The sequence below is a fragment of the Chenopodium album genome, chromosome 10 (assembly GCF_948465745.1).
Source record: "Chenopodium album chromosome 10, dcCheAlbu1.1, whole genome shotgun sequence".
Classification (NCBI taxonomy): Eukaryota; Viridiplantae; Streptophyta; class Magnoliopsida; order Caryophyllales; family Amaranthaceae; genus Chenopodium; species Chenopodium album.
In genome coordinates, this window is record NC_137843.1 from 27,188,636 (window position 1) to 27,214,981 (window position 26,346).

Genomic DNA, 26,346 nt, shown 5'->3' on the forward strand with positions numbered 1-26,346 from the left:
CATATAATTGTAAACATGATGGAGGTTTCAAATATACCCCACTACATTAGAAAAATAGTTTCACAAAATTATGTCATGTATTTTGTCAAATATGCAACATTTAATAAGTTTAAGGAAAATATGAAAATTACAGCAATTTAAAGTTTGTATTTTGCAAATTGCAGCCATTTAAAAAAAATTGCAAATTGCAGCCCAAAATTTCGTATAAATTGTAAATTGCAGCCCGATTCAACTTTTTCATCGGTTTACATGTCCAAAAAATTTCGGTTAAGGTTTTAGGGGTCATTTTGCTCTTAGGAAATTGAGCTCAGAATTAGTAAAAAAATAACGTAAGTGTCTCATTTTTACAATTTCCCGCAAATAAATTTTTGTTACGTAAAACGAAACACTTGCGTTATTTTTTTGTTAATTCCGAGCTCAATTCGGACCCCTAAGACCTAATATGGCCCCTAAAACCTTAATCGAAGATTTTTCGACTTGTAAATCGATGAAAAAGTTGAATCGGGCTGTAATTTACAATTTATACGAACTTTTGGGCTGCAATTTGCAATTTTTTTTTAAATGGCTGCAATTTGCAAAATATGAACTTTAAATGGCTACAATTTGCAAATTTTCTTAAGTTTAATGAGCTTACATTTATATTTCCACTGAGAGTGAAAGATAATTCAAGTGGTTAGTATTTTTTTTTTCTGATTTCAAGAGATTTTGAAATTGATTTCATCATTTGTCCTTATGGGTCTTTTGAATCGATTCTCATAACTTGGCCTTATGACTCAAAAAAAAAAAAAAAAAAAAAAATCCATTGTTTCAAAATAATCATTTTTTTTTTCTAATTTATACACGGGTCGTTCCAAAATAAATGTCCCATCTCCATTTCTGAATATCTTACATTATTCATTATTGTTTGTATATATTCCCTAATAGCCTCCACTCTCGTATCTTATTATTTTGTTCTCTCACACTTTACAAAATTTTAAATTGATAATAATACTCCACTTGCATTTTTTTTTAATTAATTAAAATACCCTGAATATATTATAAAGTATATTTTATGCTAAAGTACACCTTAAGCAGATTTTAATTTTCACGATTTTTTTTATCGTTATATTAACACATTGAGAATTTGATTTGAGATGCCGAATTGATTGAGTGGTCCACTCAAAAATATTAGATAAGCAAATCAAGCTAAGTTGAGGGTGATCTGAGGAAAATTATTTTTGGTTGTGGAAACACCTCAAACAAGTCACACTTGCTAAAGGTGTACCATATAAATGAAATAAATCTCTGAAAATGATACCCATATATAATTTTAAATGTCTCATTAATATTAATTTTCTAGTTAGTATTAATTAGGACCACCTCAAACAAGTCACATATATTGTTGTACAATTCTTACATATCACCATGTTTTTATTTTCTTTTTATGAGATTTCGTACTACTAGACTACTAGTATATATGTAGTTGCAAGCTAATTTTAAGTGTGCTTGTTACTCATCTACACCAACACAATATAGGACAAATATATTGCAGTCAAGTTAATGCCTTAAAGGCTCTGTAAGATTATATTCATAGAATTTGGTCAAGACATTCTAAGATCATTTTTATAAGTTAAGAAAATTGGGGAAAACCATAGGAATCCCCTCTTTATAAGGAAAATTTCTAATGTATTGGAAAAAAATAGTGGGATACTAAAATGAAATACAAGGAGTTGAGTAATGTCCATGTATATAGTCTAACTGACAAGTTGATCAACATCAGTTATTCAATTAACTAATCGGTTATCTTCTTCGTAGACACGTCAGGCATTTCAATTTTCGAATTCGCAAAGCAGGCTTTAAACGGGGTGTCATCATCAATAAATTATATACTCGATGTGTCATAGGACAAAACAAGTGCCTTTTATTGAGTTGATAACTTAGATATTGTTAAATTACCTTCATATGGATGTTCTTTTTTCCAATCCTTTTTAGTCAAAAACCAATTTAGGTCAGGTAGGAGTGATGAAATTTTGAAAGACATATATCATATTGATATTCATTTGCTGTTATGTAGGCACTAGGATTTATGCGACTATAAATCAGGATAAAATATCATATTAGTATTTGTTTAGTTTAATGATGTTACATGACTATAAATTATGCTTTTTTATTTATTTATTTTTTATTTTTTATTTTTTAAGAAATGCCCCTTTTAAGGTTAGTATTATTTAAAATTTTCGACACAATATAATTTATTGAGTTTGAATCACAAATTTTTAAAAGGTTTATCCCTACTTTTTTGGCCCTGTACCAATTGATGCTTTGAACATCTTAATTGAGTATGCTTTTACAGGCTTTAATTGGAAGATGATTACTTTTTTCCTTAAGTTATTTTGAATTTGTTAATGGAAATTTGATCTAATTTGATTATGGCAGTCTGATCTAATTTGATGTTTGATGTTTGATGTTTTCAGTAATATTTTTAATAACTCTTTCTCAAATTTCAAGCAGTAACTCTTTCTCAAAATATGATTTCTTTTCAAGCAATTTCAAACTACAAAAATATGTATATACAACCATATCATTTGATTAAAATCATCATCTATCACAAGGAGGGGTCACAAGACCGCTGTTTCGAGACTACGGGGTGGTTGCCTCCTAACCAAGTGCTTGCCAGACTTTCACAATAAACCATGAGCATAAGCCCGAAAACCACGACCACAAGCTCGGATCCCCGTTTAATTTTGCCCTATTAGACCACCTTCTTTGGTGAGACTCAATTTTGAGTATTGAAATACAAAACGAGTTGTTTTTTGTCTCAAATGATTATACCTAACCCACTTTTCAATTTAACAATTCATGTAAAGTCTAATTTCTCAATGGTGAGACTCCCTAAAATATACTAATGTTACTTTCAATTTATGCCCCACCAAATCCATATTGTAAGTTTTTTATAAAAAAAATTAGAAATAAAACTTAAATAATTTACAAAATACATTATAATATTGATAAGGAGCCCACACTTTTTGTCAAATAAGACTCAAAGTTGGGTATCTAAACTTAACAACTTTCTTTTGGAGTTAGAAAGTTGTTAGATACCAACTTATTGATATCCTTTACAAAAACTACACTCTCTCCTAAAAAATTCCTTCAATTTTCACCATTAGAGATAGTTTTAAGCGCCTCGTGATGATCACGATCACGAGTCCATTAAAGACTTAGACCGTACTATGACCAGCAGACCAAGGTGTCAAAAGGCTGTGACTAAAATCTCACTTTGCCTAGCTACTTTCCCCAAGAAAACCAAACAACTCGTGGTTCCAAAACTATTGTAATAACACAAATTATCCATCAAAGTGTCACATTTGCAAACATAATTATATAATAAGTAAACAAATCAATACTCTCGATCGATATTACTTAGTTCAAAATAACTTGGTATACATTAATGACTAGTCAAGTTTTTTTTTTTTTTTTGAAAGGCAATGACTAGTCAAGTTACTTGTAAATGATATACGCAATTTAAAACTGTTGTACACAATTTAAAACTGTTGATCATTGATCTTCAAAGTAAATTTAATATATAATAACCTTTGTATCCCAAACATAATCTTTAGAAAATAATATGAAATTTAAAACATTCCACTTAGCTAAATTATTTCATAACATCTCATTACACTTGCAGCACTCAAAAAATTTTAACTTTTGGAATTCCCTTTTTAAAATCATAACTATTTTCATCGTAATGAAACAAATTGAAAGATTTTACATTGGTTTCTAACAATCAAGGAGAAGAAGGTCTAAAATGTTACTTATAAGTTCGTTTTATCAAGACAACATTGTCAAATAACTCAATCAAAATAGCATTCACCTTAAAACTAAAGTAGTTATAAGGAAAAATTGTCACAAAACTACTCGCTTAACGGGTCAATTTGTGAACAACTACTTGCTAAAAAGTTTAATAAAAAACCTACCCTCCAAATTTTAAAAGTTTTAGTAGCATTATTGTAGGGAATATTTCAAACATCAACTTTGAGCCCCACTGTAATCATGTATTTAAGCATGGTGGCGTTCAAAGGTAAGGAAGGTAGAGCAAAAGAGTCGGCAATAAGTTTTAGGAGCTTGTAAACGGTTCACGAGGTGAAGGTTATACCCCTTCACAATCACAGAGATCGCTAACTCCATAGTGGTCCTAAACCATGACTGAATATTTAGGGAGAAAGGTACAAATCCAACCTAAAAGAGATTGAATTTGCCCTAAATAGGACTCTATTTTGTTCTTCTCATATTCATGTGCGCTTTCCGATCAACATACAATCATTATATTAATCCTAAACCTGTTTAGTCTATGTTAGTTTATTATTAATGCACAAATAAATCTTTTATTGACGAACACTTGAATTAAAATCATATTAGCCTAAATAAAATTATTAATTATCTTATTAAGCGTAATTTCAAGTACAAATTCCCTTTAAACCTGCAAGAGAGGGCGTGATCAAGCAATAACAATAATATCAAGCAACATAATATTGATACCACATATCATCATCATCATAATCTCATCAAAGCATAATAATATTAGCAAGATCCTAGGCATGATACTAACATGATTAATAACAAATCCTAGCATGTCACTAAACAATAAAGATCAAAGCTTTATCCCTAACATGATTCTAGAAATCAATAAGACATTTTAACATGATATTAGGGATTAATAAAATATTCTAAACATGATTTTTATATCAAAAGAATAATTAAGAATTAATCTAATTACTTAATTTGATGCCTCATACCTCTTTCTATTAAAACAATACACACATCACTACTACAAAATTGGCCAAAGAGACGCAATATAAAAAACATGTTAACTAGATAACGGGTCTCTTTGTTCCAAGAGACCGTTTATTATTTATAATGTCCCTAATTTCATTTGTTTGAGGGTAAAAATATTAGAAAGAACGGTTATCTAAGATAATGGGTCTCTTGCATTTTTTAAATATATTTTTTTTTGGAATAAAAATAGTTAGAGACCCTTTATCATAGTAAACCGATCTCTCTTTTTTTCTTAAAAGAAGAAAAAATTAAAATTATTAGAAGAGACCTGTTATGCCACTTAACAGATTTCCTGAGTTACTAAATAAAAAAAGAAACCCTAGCCGATTCAGCTCTCTTCATTCCGCCTCCATCTCCTTCCTCTTCCTCCTCTCCCTCTCTCTCCTCCCTTCTTTCCTTTCCTATCATTCCAATTTTCATTCTTTAAAACCGATTAGAACAATAACATTGAACGCATACGCATACCGCCATCACACTCTTGTATCTGTTCTTCTCTCTTTCCCCCCAAAATGTCTAGGGTTTCTGAATTATTTGATTTCCTGCTCATCAATTTTATTCCGAAGATCTTGCAATTTTTGTAGTTTTTTTTTTCGGTTGTCTTGGCTCGAGATCCAGACAAGTACCGAAATGGAGGAATTTGATTTTCAGGAGTTGGATTTCGATCATTTTTGCTAGAGGTTTTATAGTTTTTTATGCTGCTACAATAATTTTCAGGTAATTTTTTTTGGTCTTATCGTCATTATTACTGTTTTTGATTGATTAATTTTTTTTTTTTTAATGTTATGTGTTTGGAATTATTTATGTATATACAATTTGAAAAAAGTGTGATTCTTTTTTTATTTTATTTTATTGGTCAAATTGCCAATAGTGTTCTGTTGGATACGGTCAATGAGGAAAGATACTATGGTTTATTCTCAATTTCTCCGATTTTCGTAATGTGCTGCATATTTTGATGTCACAAATGTATTATCTGTGTTGCAATTTGTTAGGAATTCAATATCTGACTATGTCTGTGAGGAGATGGTTCATGGTTGTAATTTGAGCTTTTTTTGTTTTACTACAGTTGGTCTTGATGTTGATGACAAGAGGATTGAGCTATTCATAACCCAAGTGAGCAACAAGGATATTAACAAGCTTGTTGGTGGTGGTGGTGGTGCGTCGTCTTTGACTAAGTGGTGTTAGAAGCATGCCTATTCCATCTTACCCAGTGTATTTAGGATTTATTATTAGATGTAACAGTGGTGATTTTGTGAAACAAATTAAATCAAAGAATGTTGGATTTATCGCAATGTTATTTTTGTTTAATGTTGAAGCTAATTGGTAAATTACCACCAATTTGATATATAACATATAATAATATAATTTTTTTTTTTATATAATAAAACCAGAGAGACCCGTTAAGCTAAAAAAGCAGTCTCAGTTTTATGAAAAAAGAGACTGCCTATCTTAAATAGTCGGTCTCAGTTTCTTAAAAAAAGACTGCCTATTCTAAATAGGCGGTCTCAGTTTTTTCTTTCTAGAGACCGCCTCTAATAAAGCAGTCTCTTTGCCAAAGAGACCGCTTAGCTAGAGACTGCCTCTAAGGCAGTCTCTTTGGCCTTTTTGAACGGGTCTCTTTGGGCTTTTTTGTAGTAGTGCATAAGTAACTTTAATAAAGGTATTAAACAATAAATCTAATCAAAGAATGGAAATAGGATTTGGGACCAAACCCTCGGAACTATCAACCTTTCACGTCAAGGTCTAAGGCAACTTCGAGCTTGGTTAGATGTGTCTAAGTCTCGTGAAGGACGTATGGTGTATATTTTATGAAAAAGATGGGGAAAATTGTCCCTATTCATAGAGAAAAAACCAACCAAAAACGATCAGAAAAGAGTCAGAATTTGACTCGTAGTAAAACTGGGTCTATCGCGACGCGATAGAGGCTGTATGATAAAATTCGTACGGTATCAGTCTCCAAATCAAATTGGGTTAGCTGCTGTCCGTACTTATCTTTTATTAAATAAAATTTAATCCTTATAAAACACTTGTTTTATCCGATGTAGAATTCTTTATCTTTTCAAAGTAAATAATAATTATAATTATCAATCCTAATCCCTTTAGAACTCAAAATAACCTTCTAGATATTTCTAGAAGATTAAGATAAATCCTAATGACTTTTGAACTCAAAATAACCTTCTAGAAGATTAAGATAAATCCTAATGACTTTAGGATTACAATTATAATTAATGGACCCTCCACATGATCATTGAGCCCGCACATAAAACCGATTCAGCCCAGTTAAGTATTTTGACCATAACTTTCTCGTTGTAACTCGAAATTGGGCTAATAATATATCGTTGGAAAGCTCTTTTCAAGCCCCATCCAATTAAAAAATTATTGGACCCATATTATGGATCAAAATAAACCGATTTGGACGTTTTTCATAAATAGGATATGAAATGAATGATTTTGAAAATAAGAAATGAATATTTTTACTAAAACATTTTAGAAAACAGAAGAAGTCACGAGATTCTTCACACATTTCACCTACGTGAAAGATACTCATCAGTGAGTTTGGTTTTTGGGGAGACACAATCAGGTGTCTACAGTTATCCTTTTCCATTTTCCGGCAACTAATTCCGACTAGTAGGGCCTATTCCAGCAAGAAATATACTAAGTTAGATCTCGTGCCATGCACGATAATTTATAGTTATATGTAGTTATAGATTATTGATAAACTCTCCTTTATTTAGTTTTTGGCCAAAAATTGGACTCTAAGTACCAAACGTTGAAAAAAAAACATTAGGGTCATAAGGGTTTTTTTATTTTTTTTATTTTTTATTTAAATAAAAAAAAAACCTTCAACCCGAATGTTAAACTTAAATTTTTGGAAAATACACTTGGAAATCCCAACTATTAGCGATTTACTTCAAATAATTATAATTATAATTAAGATTTATTATCTAATAATCCCAACTATGGGGTAACTTTGCCTCCAATAATCCCAACCGGTCAATATCAAGTCAATGACTTGTTGTAACAAGTAACTAATACAAGTGTCAACACATGATTGGTTAAAAAATGAATAGAATAAAAATAAAAAAGAAAAAGGACAAAAAAAAAACCCCCTCAAAGCCACCACCCCTCCCCTTCCACCACCACCACCAAGCCCAAGGGACAACCCCTAGCCCATCGGTCGTCTCTCCTAACCCCTGAAAACAACCGACGCCAGACCCCCATTTTCCCAACCTTTCTTCCTCTCGCCTTCTGCATCCCCCAAACACCCCCATTTCATTTCTCCCCTTTTCTCTCTCCTCCATTTTAAAATGCAACAATGAGGTTTTAATTATGTTCAATTAGCAATTCACTTGAGTGATAGTGAAGAGGTGGAAGAAGTTGGCCAGAATTCTTTGGTGGCAAGCGGTCCATGACTTGCGGTCGGTGTGAGGCTTCAAAAGTGAAATCCTTGACGCACGATTGAAGTTTCATGGATTACTGAGAGGGCTGGATGGCGAGTTTAGGGGTGAAAAAGGACCGCCGACTGTTTTTCGGGGGTTAGGGAGGTGGCCGGTCGACTGGTTTTTGATGTGCTTGGGGTTGGCCTTAGGTTTCACGGTGGGGAAGGGGAAGGGGAAGGGGTGGCTGGGAATGGTTTTTGTTTTGTTTTGTTTTTTTTTCAATTTTTTTTTTAACATTACACCAACCATGTTTCGACACAGGGCTTTTGAAAACAAAAAATAAAAAAATTTACCCTTCTAGCAAGTTACCGGTCATTGGGATCATTGGAGGCAAACTGAGCCCATAATTGAGATTATTAGAAGTAAATTGCTAATAGTTGGGACTATTAAACTGTATTTTCACTTATTTTTATACTCTCTCCGTGTTTCAATAAGTGTTACAGTTTGACCGTCACATAGTTTTAGGCAATTTTTAAATAAAATAAGAGATAAGTGGGGTAGTTGGAGTATTAAAAAATTATAAAAGAAAGATAGTGGGTCAATAGTTTATTGAAAAGTAATGAATATGAAAGGAAATATATAATAAAAAGTAGTAGTAAGTTTGGGTGGGGACCATGAGAGTAGTGAGATACAATATTAAAATGTAGCTTTGTTCGATGATAATTGGAAGCTTGAGGAGGAGGCTACGTCAGTTGCTGCTCACTCTATTTGAAAAAAAATCTGGCAGCTACAAGTTCTTCCCCGGGTCAAAATTTTTGCTTGGAGGGCTTGCCAAAATGCACTTCCTACCCGTCGCAATATAAGCTACCGTGTTAGTGGATATGATTCGAACTGCAGTATTTGTGAGAAGGACTTTGAGACAACTATACATGCCCTAAGAGATTGCAGATTGGCTCGGGATGTTTGGAGGCAGAGTCGATTTGCACATGTTGCTCACTCTAAAACCAGCAACATTTTAGACTGGTGGGAAGGTTGTCTAGCTGAATTTGATGATTTTGAGGCTGCAACTATTATTACTACTTGCTGGGCTATATGGGGGGCTCGTAACTCTTGCGTTATGGAGGGTGTGGTGCCAATTCCAGAAAACATTGTGCGCTATGCTGAGAAGACCTGTAGTGAGGTATGCGAGGAGACGGGTAAGAGTAAAGGTTGTATGTCTGAAGGTGGGAGGGCTGCTTCTTTTGTGTGGTCTCCTCCAGAAATAGGCTGGTGCAAGGTGAATGTGGACGCGGGACAGGTGGGTGTGCTAGGCTCAGGTCTTGGTGCTGTGATTCGAGACAAGGAAGGGGTGGTGTGTGCGTGTGGCACATCCCAATCCTATGACAGATGGGAGACGTCAGTTGCTGAGGCTAAGTGTCACGGTCCGAATAATCTGACACCGGATCGTGCGGCGCGCTCTTGACTATTGATGGAAAGGACGCAAGCCTAAAGCGGGAGAGGTTCGTGAGCACACAGCAACACGGACCAAGGGTATCTCAAGGAAGCACTGTTCAACCACAGGTGCGGAGTCGGGGCTTGTGACGGCCGATGCTTCAAAGTGGGCACAAGCGGAACCGACGGAATGGGGCGTCTTTTGGAGGTTTCTTGGTTTGGAGGGGGATGCTTTAAAACAAGGTAAGCACAATATCTATAAAGGCTTAAAACAACACACAAGTCTTAAAGCAATGACAATGGGGTAAGGAGCTATGATTCAATAACCAATCACTCCTTAAAGAGCTTTATATTGATTGCATAGAGAAATACAAGTGAACACTGGAACTACAGTAACACAATAATGCTCCCTAGAGTCTAGAAAATAAAAGGAAAGGACTTAGAAGGTAAAACCTAAGGGAAATACAAGAAAAAGGAAAGGGGTACATAGAAAAAGAGGCGGATTCTAACACTAAGGTAGTGATGTATGGGATGCAGCTTGCGAAAGATGCAGGAGTGGATCATTTGATAGTGGAAAGTGAATGTGTGCAGGTTATTAATGCTATTAGAAATAAGTCCAGTGGCTCTAGTGCTTTCTTTTTAGTTATAGAAGATATTCTCGACTTTTGTAATAGCTTTCCTAGTGTTAAGTGGTCTTTTGTGAGAAGAGGGGGTAACAAGATTGCTCATGAATTGGCTCATCTTCAACCTTGGGAGGTTGGCCAACGATCATGGAGTAGTGTTATTCCATCCCGTGTACTGGAGCTTGCTTCGCTTGATTTAATTAATTAATCTATCCCTTTGGGGTTTTATCAAAAAACAAAAAAATATGGCCAAATTTAGTAAGTGTAATACTTATTAAAATATGAAGAGAGAATCTTTTCTGTTTTTTTAGTTGCATTATTTTTCCAAAATGAAAGTTTCAAATTAATTGCCATTTTTTTTACTCTTTATATTTCTTTATCTACAAAATTACTTATGAGTCCGCAGTTTACTGATGCAATTTAAAAAGGGAAGGAAGTAAAGTACTCTGTATAATTTATAAAAAAAGGGAAGGAAGTAAAGTATGACTTCTAGATTTTTGGGCTACTATATTATTGGACTACAACCTTGACAAAGACTTTTATTTGACGGACATTACAAAGTCCAATTATCATTTACGAAGTACTAGATTCACTATTGACTGTTGCTTATATAACTGATAAGCCCGAAATAAATATAATGCATTAGCCTTGCACAAAAGTTTTAAAAAAGCGGGTTTACAATAATTTAATGAACGGCGGTGTTGAGCATGCGAAAGTTTTACGGAGTACTACAGTTTCTATTTTTCTCTCTCCTCATGGGTTTCTATTTGATATTTTTTTCTGCTCTTCTTCTCTCTCCTCTGCACTTCTTCTTCTCTCTTTCTCTCTCCTTTATTCTTCAATTTCCTTTTTTTTTTTCGATTTTATCTTGATTTTGTAACATAATTTTCCTGTTTTGATCAATGATTCATCTTTCTACTGCCAATTTCGAGGTATGTATGTTCATCTAATTTTCACCCACTACGGAAGCCACCGCCGCCGCCACCATTGCCGCGAGCTTGAGCCTCGTTAACAGAAAAATTGAATAGAAATTGACAGTTCATCTTTCACAACAGATCAAGTAACAATAGTAGCAATAATAATAGATCAAAGTAGTAGAAATTTCGAATCAAAGTAACAAAATATTGGTTACTTTTGAAAAAACCAAAAAAAAAACTAGTGAGATTTTGATACTCTGTTTTGTAATTTGCATATGTAACTTAATTACTTTTGTGATAAAAAGGGTCACTTTTGTGGAAAAAAAAAGTCATTTTTGTGGAAAAAAAAAGAGTCACTTGGTCACTTTTGTGAAAAAAGGGTCACTTTTATGAAAAAAAAGGGATCACTTTTGTAAATATAAAGGGTCACTTTTGTAAGAAAAAGGGTCACTTTTCGCAAAATGTTCGATATATAATAAAATTATTGTAAACCGGGGACATGTAAAAGGTTTTGTTAGCCTTGTTGTTATATAAAGTTTACACCAATTGTCTAGGGTAAATTATCTGCCGCATTCACATATATTTTTCTCTTTGGATCTGTTCTTCGACTAACTAAGATGCTACAAAAATGATTTTTTTCTATTTGCTACCAAATTATAAGAGATAATATGCTGCAACAATGTAGCGTTTGCTTCAGGTTTTTGACGACGTCATCATCGCCTTTTGGATCTAATTGTGTTGATGCTATTTCAAATTCGACCATGGTTTCCCTGTCTAAATCGTCAATTATTTCACCCCGTATAAGGTATAATTTCTTTAGCTTCTCAAAATAAGTCTAATTTCTTATTGTGTAGTTGTTTTATTCTGAAATTTTATGTCAAATATTGTGTTATGTGTTTACATAATTGAGCAATTGATTACTAGAATAATAGAGTAATTTTTTTGATTTAATTTATGATCACCACATTCGAATTTGAATGGATTTCTGTTTTGTACTTTGATTTATGTCATTCTTTTAATTTTAATTTATGGCTTTTTATCAAATCAATTAATTTGTCACAGTCTAATTATTGCTGAAAAGTATTAATAATTTTGTGAGTATAATACTCCTTATTTTGTCCATTTGTTTAATACTCCTTATTTTGTCCTTTTGTTTAACACATTGTACTTCTTACTTCCTTCGTTCTTTTAATATTGTAACAATGGATTTTTTGTACTATTTATCACTCTTGTTAAATCATATAATATGATTTATACGTTAAGAAAAATATAGTCATGGGCTCTTGTTGGATTCATCTCATTTAATACTTTCACAGAATCAACTTTTTATAATTTTTACTCTTACACAATTATAAATATTTAGCATATAAAATGTGTGCTTTGGAATGCGTAATTTCATCCTTGTTGCAATATTAATAGAACGGAGGAAATATTATTGTTATATACATGCATTATTTATCAATTTATTTAGGTGTGCTGATATTTTTTTTTAATTTAAAACGTGCTTTAATTTTTTTTGTTTTTTTGAAGAAATTTAAAATGTGCTTTAATATATACTTCATTAAATTTCAGCTTCGTACTTTTTTCACTAAGTATTTGTGTCTAAATCGTGCAACATTAGTGTTACTATGTTAGATTAACTTATTATTTTTTTAAAATTATATATATTTATTTAATTTTGTCAATTCAATATGGTGTATATCATTAGAACCTTAGGATTGTCTCAGAAACAACAAAAGGCTCGTTTTTTAGAGCTGCTTTGCTTCAAAAGAAATCTGCTCTACTCTATTTTCAAATAATAATTAATAATAACAATAATAATAAATATTCGATAATAATAATTAATATTGTATTGGTGATAATAATTTATTATTTTAAATAATTATAATAAATATTAATATTAAAAATAATTATAATAATTATTAATATTAATAATAATTAATATTTATCATTCAAAATAAAAATTAATAATCCAAAATATTAAGAATTAATATTTAATAATATTAATAATTCATAACTTCTAATAATTGTAACAATTCTTTCAAAAAAAAATAATAATAATAACAAATAATAACAATTTCTATTTTTTTTTTGAAATAAAAATAATAACAATTTCTACTATTTATCGAGAATAATTATAACAGACAGTTAATATTTTTTTTAAGGAATAGTAATAATATTTTTTTTCTTTCTGAAAAGAAATACTTAATATTTTATAATAATACTAAATAAATAATTTTATTTAATAATAATAATCAATGATATAAAAATAATAAAAAAAACTGCAAAAAATTGTTTGTTATAAAATATGTGATAACATCGAAGATCAAAGCAACAATAAAGATGATAACAACGAAGATCAAAGTGACAATGAAGATGATGAAAATGACGATCATATGAAAGTAGATGGTTAATTCACCACGATGTTAAAGTCTTATTTAATTATGTTCCTATTTTGATACGTGGTTGTTATAATTTAAAGATGTTAAACTATTGTCTTTTATTTTTCTGCTATTAATATATGTTAAATATGATACATAGTTATTTATGTTTTCACTCATTTAAATCAATGGTATATGCACTTAATAATAGTAATAATAATAATAATAATAGTAATAATGATAATAATGATAATAATGATAATGATAATGATAATAATAATAAGGATCTTGCTAACGAACGCTCCCTTGGGCGTTGGATAAGCATTTAAAATATTACCAAAAGTGGTATTAATTTAAGAAAGGATGACAAAATCACGCGTCGATCGGTGTAATTAATGTTCATTTTAATTTAATCTTTCTATTTTTAGTTGGCTTATCCAACGCCCCCGGGACGTTCGGTAGCTTTTGCCTAATAATAATAATAATGATAATAATAATAATAATAATAATAATAATAATAATAATAATAATAATAATAATAATAATAATAATAATAATAATAATAATGTTGTCGAAATCTGTTCGGCTTGGCCCTGCTCTGCTGAAATCTAATCTGCTCTACTGACCCTTGATGTGCTCTGTTCTGTCCAGAATCTCAAAAGATCAGGGCCAAAGACTAGTTTGTCTTAGGCCGTGGTTCGTATTTTAGTTGGGGATACTCAATTTATCTCTCCTTACATTCATTTAATAAAACAATGTAAAGAGCTTATTTCTAGTAGAAGGTGGGAAGTAAGGATTGATCATTGCTACCGAGAGGCCAACAAAGCTGCTGATTGGTTGGCGAACTTTGGCGTGCTCATTGAGCTAAAGTTTGAGCTTTATTGAGGCGATCTCGAAGGACATTCGTGCGTGCTATTTTATTGAAAGACAAGTGGCGTAGCTTGGGCAAGGAAGATGTCTGTAGGCCAACGCCTACGTTAAGCATGTGTGAATATCAGCGACTCTCATAGGAAGTAAGAATTGATATATACGATTAAGAACAAATAAAGTAGGGAGTCACCAACAAGTTTTTAATGAACTTGTAAAATGTTCAGGATCATTATAAGGCAACGACGAATAAAGGGACAATGATAGACAACAACGATTGACCCATGAATGTTACACCCCATTCATAATTAATGAGATTACTATCTTCATATGGTTTGGAACCACGAAAAGCGGATCGGGGATGATCGTACGAAGTGATTCATGGAGTCACATTCGTCCCGCATTGATTTTTACTTGATTTTTATAGTGAAAAGCATTCCTGCAATCTCAAAGGCATATAAACAAAATATTTAATTCGCTCCAAACTATTATTATGCTAAATTGGTTGAATATTTAGGCAACATATAATTCTAAAATATTTGTGATCACTCGATTAAACAACAAGATTAAAAAGAACCTAATCCGATTGTCCAAATTATCTTATTAGGCGTGATTTTCAATTACTCCCTCCGAGTTTTTTTAAGTGTTACAGTTTGATCGGCACATAGTTTTAGGCAATTTTATTGACTTAAATAAAATAAGAGGTAAGTGGGGTAGTTGGAGTGTTAAAAAATTATAAAAGAAAGATAGTGGGGTTAATAGTTTATTGAAAAGCAATGAATATGAGAGGAAAGATATAATAAAAAAAAGTAGTAGTGAGTTTGGGTGGGGGCCATGAGAGGAGAGAGATAATATTTTAATGTAATTTTTTGCCAAAAAAGGAAGTGTAATATTTATTATAACACGGCCGTATTTAATAAGTGTAACACTTACTAAAACACAAAGGGAGTACATATTCCCTTTAAGATGCAATATGGTGATCAATAAATATAATAAAATAAGCATTAATGTTGAAAGAAATTTAACAATAAATTCAACAATTAATATATGACAAACATAATAAAAATCGTCAGAAAAATAATACTTCCTCTGTTTTCTTTTATTTGCATCAGTTTGACCGGCACATTTGTCGAGACGCAACTTTGACCATCGATATCTTTAATTGTTAATTAGTAAAAATTATACTATGAAACTAGACATTATGACGAATCTAACGATATATTATAAGAGAGCTTGTCCTCTTCAAGGCTTTCTTTCATGCAATTGGCGACGCCATCGTCTATATCTTTCTTGTTAAGATTTTAAGCTTCCTGGACGTCTACAAATCTGTTAGGCAGGAAATGTTTACATTGGGGAAGAGTTCATGCTATCATGTTGCTAAAAAGTGGGCTTTTTCCTAAATAAGCTTTTTGCCTCGACTTTTTAAAGTAGTGTTAAAAAACCTTACTTCATTGGTTCGATCAGTCTTTTCGTATAAATAGCATTGGGCGTTTAGCACCGGCCTTTTATTCATTCCCACTCTGAAGCAGTTATTCGGACTAGTCATCGTACCCTCAAGGCAAGCTCCTGAAGTAGAAGTGTGAGGCAAGACGGGCGGATAAACTACGAAAATCCTTTTTTGAGGGTGGAATAAGGCACGCAGAAGACTTCAGAGTCGGAGATCATGAAAAAAGAAATCCAATGCTTGTCGTGGGCAATCCTATAGCCCCTTTCCTCGAGATCGGCTTAGGCTGGCTAGCCTTATCTGCAAATCTGCTAACCGACCGACGGATACCACTAACTGACTAAGATAGAGAGTAAGAGACCAAGAGGTGAAAAAATCAAGTCAACCATGGTATGTGAATAGTGCAAAAATCAAAGTGATGCATTTAAAAAAAAAAACGGAGGGAGTATAAATAAAAGGAACATGATTCCTTACTTTGATTTTGTTTACTTGTAACTACAAAATAATAAATGCGGTAGTAAATTTAAGGAAATTAATATACAATAATTGAAATTAAATTAAATTAAATTAAGGTTGATTTGGGGTCAAACCCTCAAACAGTTCTACCTTTCACGCCTTGGTTTAAGGATAGAACCTCGGGTAAAGTATGGACTCTTTGGAGTGCTTGGGGCAAATATTATGAGAGAATAGGGTAGGCAAGTGTTTATGCTAGAGCATAGAAAAGAGAATAGAGATTTATTTGATGCCCTGAATTGTAGAAATGAGGGGGTATTTATAGAGGAAATGAGTAGGGGATCACACGAAACCCTAGAAAAAATATGCGTCCCGGAACCCTAATTGGGCACCGTGACATGGTGTGTGTACCGCGACACGGTACTCGACACACACCGTGTCACGGCATTGTCCACCGTGGCGCGGCACAGGGCGCCGTGTCGCGGTGCACAATTCTGCCCAAAAAGCCTCTAAAAATAATTAAGTTCGGTATTTTTAAGTGTCGTTTCTTAGTTTCGGGCTTATTTGAGTCATTATTCATTAATCGGTTCAATTAATAAATAATACGAAATGAATTAAAATGTTCGGGCCAATATATAAATTCGACTATGTATTGACTAAACATAAGGACTGACGCGTTGATTATTTTGTGAGCTGGGTTTGATTGAATATGGATTTTAAGCACTCTTGGGATTAAATACTCAACCCGACCAATAGTGGCGGTGAAAGTTTGTTCAACATCGGGTTTGGTTTTGGGGAGACATTTTTAGGTTTGTATAGAAGCGCCCACTTTGACTGAGTTTGTAGAAACATTAGTTTCGAAAGCGATAGTCAAAATAGTCTATAGGGACAGAGAATGATTTAACACGTTCTGCGATCCTAAATCACTATGTATACGCCGATACCTGCAAAAAACCTTAGTTCCACAGATTAAAGAGTACACAATGCTTATCTGACGCCAATGTATTGGTGACAAATATGTTCGATAGTATCCGACACTAGTGTATCGGTGACAAATGAGTTTGGTAGTTTTCTATGCCCAAAGAAATCCACTAGGTGAAGATTACTGTGATATTTTCCATGCTTGAGGAATGTTGATAGATGATATAATCGTTGACTTCTTCGCCTCGAGAGGTGGCAATGACCGACAATTTTCCATGCTTGAAGAAAAGCTTGTCTGACGATGAGATTGCAAGTCTTTGTATATCGAGAACCTTGTGCCGTGAATCGTATTCGCTTGGGAGATGATCACTAAAAAATGATGATGGTTCGATTGTCCCCGAACGTAGGCCGTAGATGGTTCGATTATCCCTGAACGTGGGCTGTAAATGGTTCGATTGTCCCCGAACGTGGGCTGTAGATGATTAGACCTTCAAGCCTAGTATAATCGATCGTATTAGGTGCTTAAAATAATGAAAATATGACTTTGATGCTTGCTAGGGGTAAAATGGTAATTTCGGTATCAATTAAATATCAATTAGAATTTCCAGTGAAAAATCGGTGAAAAAATATCTATCAAAGTGGTGCGAAAAGCCGTTTAAACTAGTCAAATGATGCTTTGGAATATTCACCGAAAATTTCTGCAGTTTGCAGGACACGCGCGATTATCGCGTCACGTGGCCAAGCACCGTGACATAGCATCGTCTATCGTTACACGACATATTTTATCGTGACGCGGCGCTTTTGCTTCTGAATTCAATCACGTGCGCTATTTATTTATTTTTTTATTTATGCCACTGTCCTGCCGTGTCACGTCGAGGTGCACCGTGACACGACACCTGTTACCGTCACACGACATGGTGTACCGTGTCACGGCGCCTATGTGTGGCCTTTTAATTCAGAAATCTCGACTTCTTTCTCATTTCATTTTCATTTCTTCGCTGCTCGAGTTTTTTCCCCCATGCTGCTGCAATTTTTAGAGCTTGCTCCCTTAATTTTTCATTAAATTCACTCAAATTTCTTGCAAACTTCCTCATTTTCGAATTTCTAAAGAATCTAAGTTTTCTTGCCTTATGTCTTGAATTTTGCTTCAAATGAACGATTTTCGTATGTAAACCCTTGAAAAATCAAATTGGGGGGTTTTAATTTTGAGCTTTTATGTCAAAATTCTTGCTATGATTTTGCTTGTTTATGTATGTAGTTTGATTTGTAAGCAATTTAAGGCCAAGTTTGCATGATTTGGTGAAAAAATGACCAAATCATCATTTTTGGTACTAGTTTGTAAGTGAATGGTGTTCATGTTGTTATTGTGTTTTGTTACTTGAAATGATGATATAATTGTTGTAAATCTTGTAAAACATGCTATGATGTGCAGATCTTTTGTTTTTGTGCAATTTTGAAAAATGCACTGTTTTGCATATATACTATGTTGTGATGGAGAACATACTATCATGCGGCTAGGAAAACTGTAGTATTAGTTTGTCATAGAGAAAATGCGACTTTAGGTAGTTGTCACGCTATTTTGAATAAATAACTAAATAACTTAGAAAATGATGCTAAATATTTAGATTTTTATCTTTTTTTGAACATAATAGCATGCTTAGAACGAGATATTTCTAGTCGTGGCCGGCGTCAGGCCTTGAGAGAGGACACTCCCTCGTTTTCCGAGGATGTGGACGAGTCTTTGGAGCCCGAGCCTCGCCCCTCTACGAGCAAGGGTAGGTGGGACTACACCATCATGGGCACCAGACGAGCTAGTTTTATGTCGTGAGAACCATGTTTCTCACCTTTCACTTGTCGAATTAGTCGATGGTGTACTTCGCCATCATGGTTTTGGAGTTGGAAACTTGATTCCCCAGCTATACGGGCTCATCACAGAAAATCCCGTTACCAACGCATTGTGGGAGTATGCTGGTTCAGGCGATTTTTACTCAGCGGTTGTAGGATTTCGCAGCCCCCGAAACCGTGGTTCGACGGTCGTCCGAGCCTCGTTGGATTATTTTTGGAATACTACCAGGACTTTCCACTTTGCTTGGGGGGAGATGACGGTTCGATTTCAGCATGATTAGCGGCTAGCGTTTCACTAATCGACCCGTTCAGCAGATACCTAACCTCACTTGGGGGGCGAGTAAGGTAGCGGACTTGTTAATTCCTGCTGTTCACCATATCAGGACTCGACCGGTACATTAGGATGGTCCCCGGAGTGGGTGGATAGAGTCGGCTTCCGTTTTTTCCCATGGTTTGGATATTGCTGAGACGATACCTGAGTAACGAGTAGGATCTTCATCTTGATCCTCATTTCCGGGATTATTTCTCATGATAGGAGTTCTCACACACTTCTCTGCTACCTGCCGTCTCTGACCAGGATCGCTGAGATACGATCCTTTAGTTGGGTGTAGACACCCAAATGTGTCTCCCCAAAACCAAACCCAGTGATGAATACCTTTTGCGTCGAATGATTATCGAATGAGGTGAAAGTGTGAAAAGTCAAGTGTTGCAGTTGGTTTTTATTAAAAATTCTTTCTTTCTGTTTTAAAAAACAACTCTATTTTATGAAAACAGCCAATCCAATTTAGTTTGGTCGACGACAAGGGTCCAATAATAGTGTAGTTGGATGGGGCTTGCAAAGAGCTTTCCAACGATATATTATAAGCCCAATTTCGATGAATAATGAGGAAGTTATGGCCAAAATGCTAAACTGGACCCGGTTTGATCTTTACATGCGGCCCAATGTTAATTATTATTCCTAAAGTTATTAGAATTAATTATAGTCTTCTAGAATTCTCTAGAAGGTTCTCTTAAATCCTAATAAGATTAGAATTAATAATTATATTTTGATAAGTTTTATTTGGAATAAAATATTATTTTATGGAAAATACGGTTTCAGTTTTCATACGGACTTTACAAATCGATTTTGATTCATATGTGGACTCCGTGTTTGAAAGCGCGTAGAAATCCAGGCTGTCGCCAAACGACAGGCCTGTCGCCACGCGACAAACCTTGTCGCCAAGTGACAGACCCTGTCGCCTGGCGACAAGGTCGGTTTTGCAGCGACAGAGTGGAGTTTTATTCCTTATCAAATTGTACTTATTTCCGAACTTTTTTCTTATAAATAGGGTCCTGAACCTCCGTTTTTATTCATCAATCATCATCAATTCTCATCTACAACAATCTTCTCTCTCTCTCTCTCTAAAAAGCTAGAAGCTTTCTCTCTCTATTCTTTATCTAAACCTTCCCTCTTACAAAATTCCGCATTCACGAGATCTAAAAACAACTAGCCAAGTTCGAAGTTGCCTTCGCCCTAAACGTGAAAGGTTATAATTTCTGAGGGTTTGGTCCCAAATCTCTATTTCCATTATTTGATTTAATTGTTTGATTTTATATTTTCCTTGAAGTTACTAACGCGTATATTTTGTTATTAGAAAGAGATATGAGGCATCAAAGTATGTAATCTTATTGTTCTATTCTTGTGGAAATCATGTTTAAATTTGTTTAATTCCTAGCATCATGCTTAGGATGTTATTATTGCTTTCTAGTATCATGTTTAGGGTGCTTCCTATGCTTTCTAATATCATATCAATATCATGTTAGGGCTAAAGCTTTGATTTTTATTGTTTAGTGACATGCTAGGGTTTGTTATTAATCTTGTTAGTATCATGCCTAGAATCTTGCTATTATATTTAAGATTTATTATTAACATGATTATAATTGTTATGATTATTGTGATTATCATGTTGCTTGATTTTATATTATTTATTGTTATTGCTTGATCACGCCTTTTATGCATGTTTAAAGTGAATTTGTACTTGTAATCACGCTTAATAAGATAATTAATAATCTTGTTTAGGGATAATATGATTATAATTCAAGTGATCGCCAATAATAGATTTATCTGTGCATTAAGTTCAACCAACATAGATAAACAGGTTAGGGTTAACCTATTGATTGCATGTTAGTCAGAAAGCGCACATGAATACGAGAAGAATGAAGTAGAGGCCTATTTAGGGCAGGTTCAATCTCTTTTAGGTTGGATTTGTACCTTCATCCCCGAACCCTATTTGGTTCAAGACCTTTTGGAGTTGACGATCTCATGGATCGTTAAGGGGTGTAATCTTCACCTTTTGAACGGTTTACAAGTTCCTAAAACTTGTTGGTGACTCTTTTGCTCTAGCTTCCTTCCCTTTGGACGCCACCATGCTTAAGTGTATGATCACAGTGGGGTTCAAGCTTGGGGTTAATGGCTTGAAATATTCCCTACATTGGGCTAGTATGGGGTATAATGATCTACTTTCGTTGCTGCGTCATGGTTGCAGGCAGCTGAACGATCAGTCTCCTGTTACCGTCTATGGGCTTTGGAGAGAGTTGTAGAGGTGATGATCCTTTTATTTTCGTGTTTTGCTTTTACCAGTTTGGCTCATGTAGTTAAAGATTATTCTTGTTGCATCTATGGTTCTATGAGTACTTTCCAGGACTAGCCTCTCAACGGCATCAAGGAGAGCTCCACGATTTTCCTATCGATGCTAGCTGGCGTGATCGGGACGAGTCTCGAGTGGAGTCAGTATCGAATCTACGAAGGTTGCTGCGTCGGGGTACCACCACTGTTGGCGTAAGGATTGACTTTACAGTGTATTTCTTTCATTTTGATATTATTTCTCGGCATTCACTATATTCTTTTATTGTTTTCAGGTCCCGGTCGAGATTCATTATCGACCTTGGACAGGCTTGACTGACCTTCTCGAGGCTTTGGAACTCTCGACGTATCGTATCGTCTTCTTTGGTACATTACGTTTTGTTTGGTATCTTGGAGAGTGCGTAGTTTGTTAGCACAGCGTTGCCCGCTTTATAGTGCCATTGCCTCTGCCTGCGTCGATGTTGCACTCACGCTCGTTGGAGGCGCTTGTGAGCGGAAGAGAGCGCTTTCAGTTTTCCTGGCAAGAGCTCATGCGTATGGACGACGATTATTCACATGACCAGCTTCTTTGGCTCCTCCACCCCCGTCTTCCTGAGGTTTGATTTTTGAGATTTTATTTATTTATTTATTTTTTTTGTTTTAATCCCTGTTTAAATCGTCGAATAACTTGATTATTCGATCATGTTTTAGGTGACTGCTCGTCGTAGGGGGGATTGACATCCCGTCTCGTTCTGTCTGTTACCCGGGGTTAATTGGTATGGTCGAGGACCATATTGCTGATGCACCAGAGGGTTTTAGACAGGCGCAGGAGTCCTTAAATAGTTCGACCCGGTAAGATTTTTGACACATCTTTCATTCTTCTTAATATTGCTTGTTATTGATTCTTTTGTTTTCAGGTCACACACTCGGATATGATGAAGCAGGTTGATGCTCTGAAATATTGCATCATCAAGCTGTGACGTGGTGCGAGTTGTCGGAGCGGTTCAGACGATGTTTATAAAGTATATTCGCTTGCTTTTTTTTCATGTTTACTTTTTGTTTTATCCTACATCACTGATATTTTCTCATTTTGTGTCTTTCAAGAGCGACGGAGGTGACGGAGGTCTCGCTCAGGCTCGAGGCATAGAGGCTCGGACGGAGCCTAGTCGCCGTAGACGACCCCCTGAGGTTCGTCAGCATTCTCAGACCCAGTTACAGTAGCCTCCACCTTCTCAGCCATTTCAGCAATTTCAAACTAAGTGGCAATAGCCTCAGCCTTCTCAGCCATTCCACCATTTTCTGACCAAGTGGCAGCAACCTCCACCTTCTTAACCTTCACAGCCTGAGTTTAGGCCGATCATTACTCTTGTGGATCAGGGCTTACATCCGATTTCAGTGTTCGGGATGATGCCTACATCTTGGAGTCAGCTTATGCAGTTTACCAGTTGGTCAAGGTTTTCCATGACTTTGTCTTTTGCAGGAGTCGCGGAAATTAGTAGGGACACTACTCCTCATACTCAGATGATGGAGTGCTTTTTTGGTGTGCCATTCCCTTAATCGCAGCCTCAGCAAGACACTGATCCTAGTTCTTCCGGACTGGAGAATTTTGACCGAGTGTTTTTATTATGTAATTGATTGATGACACTTGATGTTATTTATGTATCATGACTCACTTTGTACATTTTATTCACGCTTTCTGTATCTGACACTTTATTTATTCAAGTAGTGTGTGTTAGTGTGTGCCTGTGACTGTTTGTGTGTGATTGTTTATTTATTAAAAACGCGAAAAAAAATCCATATTTTTTCGTAAGTGGAGGGTATTGACCTTCTCCCAAAAAGAAAAAAAACAAAGAAAGGAAAAATTTTTACAACTTTCCCAAAATAAAAAGAAAGAAAAATTGGACAAGTTTTACAACTTCCCCAAAATAAAAAGAAATTAAAATAAAATGGGATAAGTTTTACAACTTCTCCAAAAAATAAGAAATAAAGTGAGACAAATTATACAACTTCCCTAAAATAGAAAAGAAATAAAAATAAAATGAAACAAGTTTTACAGATTTCCTAAAAATAAAAAAAATAAAAAAAATAATAAAAACAAAGGGAGAATTTCATTAGGAATAAAACACTTGAAAAAGGAGTTTGAAGGAGAAACAGTTAAGGAAAACAAAAGAAAATTCGGAAAAAATAGGTCGAGGATAAAAATTGGTGACGCGTTAACACCACGACACGTGGTAAATACCGTGTCACGATGTAGGATGCCGCGCCACGGTGCTCTGTCCCGTGACACGGTGTCCATTGCCGTGTCGTGGTGCGCAAATAAAGTACGGTGTTTTTGCACATGCATTTAGATAACATTTTTTGCGTTTCTGGACTCTTTTGCCTATAAATTATGACTAGTTATGCTAGAGATTGGGTCAGAAAATTGAGTAATCCAAGCAGAAAAGAGAAAATGCAACTCCCTTCTTTCGATAGGAAAAGATGTTTTCCAAGGAATGAATTCCACAATAATTTTCTAGATACCTTCCCTCATTACAAACCTTCCTTAAATACACAAAATAAACTAACAAGCAGAAATAACAAACTCAGCACACAACACAAGGACTAACAAACTTATTTCCCTGAATTACTGATTTACGGGTCCTGTAACTAACTTCCAGCTCAACGTTCCAGCTCATACTCTCTTATCAGGCCCATATTTGGGCTTCCTCCTTGCAAATGTGAAACGCACCTCAGGTATGGGATGATCTCTTGCAATACCTCCCACCCAAAAAGCACCTTGACTTTAAGGTGGAAATGAGGAAAACGAGCAGCAATTTCATCAAAGTTTTCCCATGTAGCCTCAAAGTCTTGTAACCCATTCCAATTAATCAAAACCTCAGTGGCAGTCTGTGAACTTTGCACCCCCAACACAGACTCTGGTTCTACCTCCAACACCAATTCAGCAAAGAGCTGGGCAGGTAGAGGAGTAGGCAATTGCCCTGGTCCTATGGCTTTTTTAAGCTGTGAAATGTGTGGAAAACAGGATGTATTTTAGCAGAAGTAGGGAGTTGCATCCTATATGCCATCTTCCCCACACGTTCTAGATTTGGGTATGGTCCAAAAAAACGAGGTGACAGCTTCTCAAAATGTCTTTTGACAACAGAGTGCTATCTATATGGCTGCAACTTGAGATAGACCAAATCCCCGACTTCAAAGACCCCATCCTTGCGAGACTTATTCTCATATTGCTGCATATAAACCTGAGCCTGCACCAAATGGTATTTTAAAATCCTCCACTAGTGTTTCCCGGGGAAAACCTGACCAAGTGGGGTGGGTCCCTGCCATAAATTGCCTTCAAAGGAGTGCAATGAGTTGCGGTGTGGAATGCCGTGTTGTACCAATATTCTGCCCAATGCAACCAGTTTGCCCAACTAGAAGGCTTTCCATTCACGAAGCAACGCAATTAGGATTCTACCCCTTTGTTTACCACCTCGGTCTGACCATCCACTTGAGGATGGTACGCCGTACTTCGCTGAAGATGAGTTCCCTACAGCCTGAAAAGTTCCTTCCAAAAAATGCTAAGAAAGATCTTGTCCCGATCTGACACGATTGAAGATGGTACACCATGCAACCTCACTACTTCCTTCACAAAAACCCGGGCAACCAGCTGAGCAGTGTATGGATGCCGCAACAAAATGAAGTGACCATACTTAGTTAACCTGTCCATGACCACAAGGATGGTGTCCCAACCAAGTGATTTAGGAAGACCCTCCACAAAATCCATGTAGATGTCTTCCCAAACCTTTTCGGGAATAGAAAGGGGTTGAAGGAACCCTAGAGGAGATAAAGTTGACTCCTTGTTCTGCTGGCATACGTGAAAATTCTGGACATATTTTGTCATGTCCTTGCGCATCCCCACCCAATACCACACACTTGCATGCCTCTGGTATGTTTTGAAGTTCCCTGCGTGGCTCCAAACACGAGAGTCATGGTATTACTTGAGCAACTTTGTTGTGAGGTCGCTTTGCTTGGGAATTACCACTCTGTTTCTGTACTTCAACACCCCACTGTCAAGTGTGAACCCTTTTGGGACTGGTTCACCAGCTTGTAACTGAGAAATAAGCTGCTGAATGGTGGTGTCTTTCTCTATAAATGAGAGTATAAACTGCCATTGAACCCCGCAAGAAGCAACCAAGGAAGCACACTCAACTATTGAACCATGCAGTCTGGACAGCACATCTGCCACTTTGTTAGTATTCGTGAGACTCGGTTTGTAGTGGATGTCAAAAGTATCCCCAAGAGTTTTCTTACCCATTTTTGGTAAGCCCGACCCGCCTCCTTTTGTTTCAAAAGGTATTTGAGGCTACGTTTTTCAGTTCTAACAACAAATTGCCTACCTAACAAGTAGTGCCTCCACTTCTCTGTAGCAAAAACAATCTCCATAAGTTATTTCTCATATATTGACTTAGAACGAGCTCTCAAGCCTAAGACCTTGCTGAAATAAGCAACTGGGTGGTTCTCTTTCAAGAGGACAACCCCTAAATCATGCCCCGAAGCATCGGTGCCTACTATGAAGGGTAATGTGAAGTTAGGGGTTGCCAACATAGGAGTCCGAACCATGGCTACCTTGAGTGCCTCAAACGCAGAAGTAGCCCCAACAGACCACCCCAAACAATCCTTGCGCAACTGATTAG

At 35.3% G+C, this 26,346-nt stretch overlaps 1 long non-coding RNA gene across 1 annotated transcript; it reads left to right on the top strand.

Moving 5' to 3' along the window:
• Window positions 1-21,411: 21,411 nt before the first annotated feature.
• Window positions 21,412-23,417, top strand: LOC145563849 (uncharacterized). The gene is made up of 6 exons (XR_014094634.1): window positions 21,412-21,653; window positions 21,753-21,889; window positions 21,970-22,290; window positions 22,385-22,525; window positions 22,591-22,695; window positions 22,778-23,417. It is a non-coding gene; the product is annotated as an uncharacterized LOC145563849 (long non-coding RNA).
• Window positions 23,418-26,346: the final 2,929 nt, after the last annotated feature.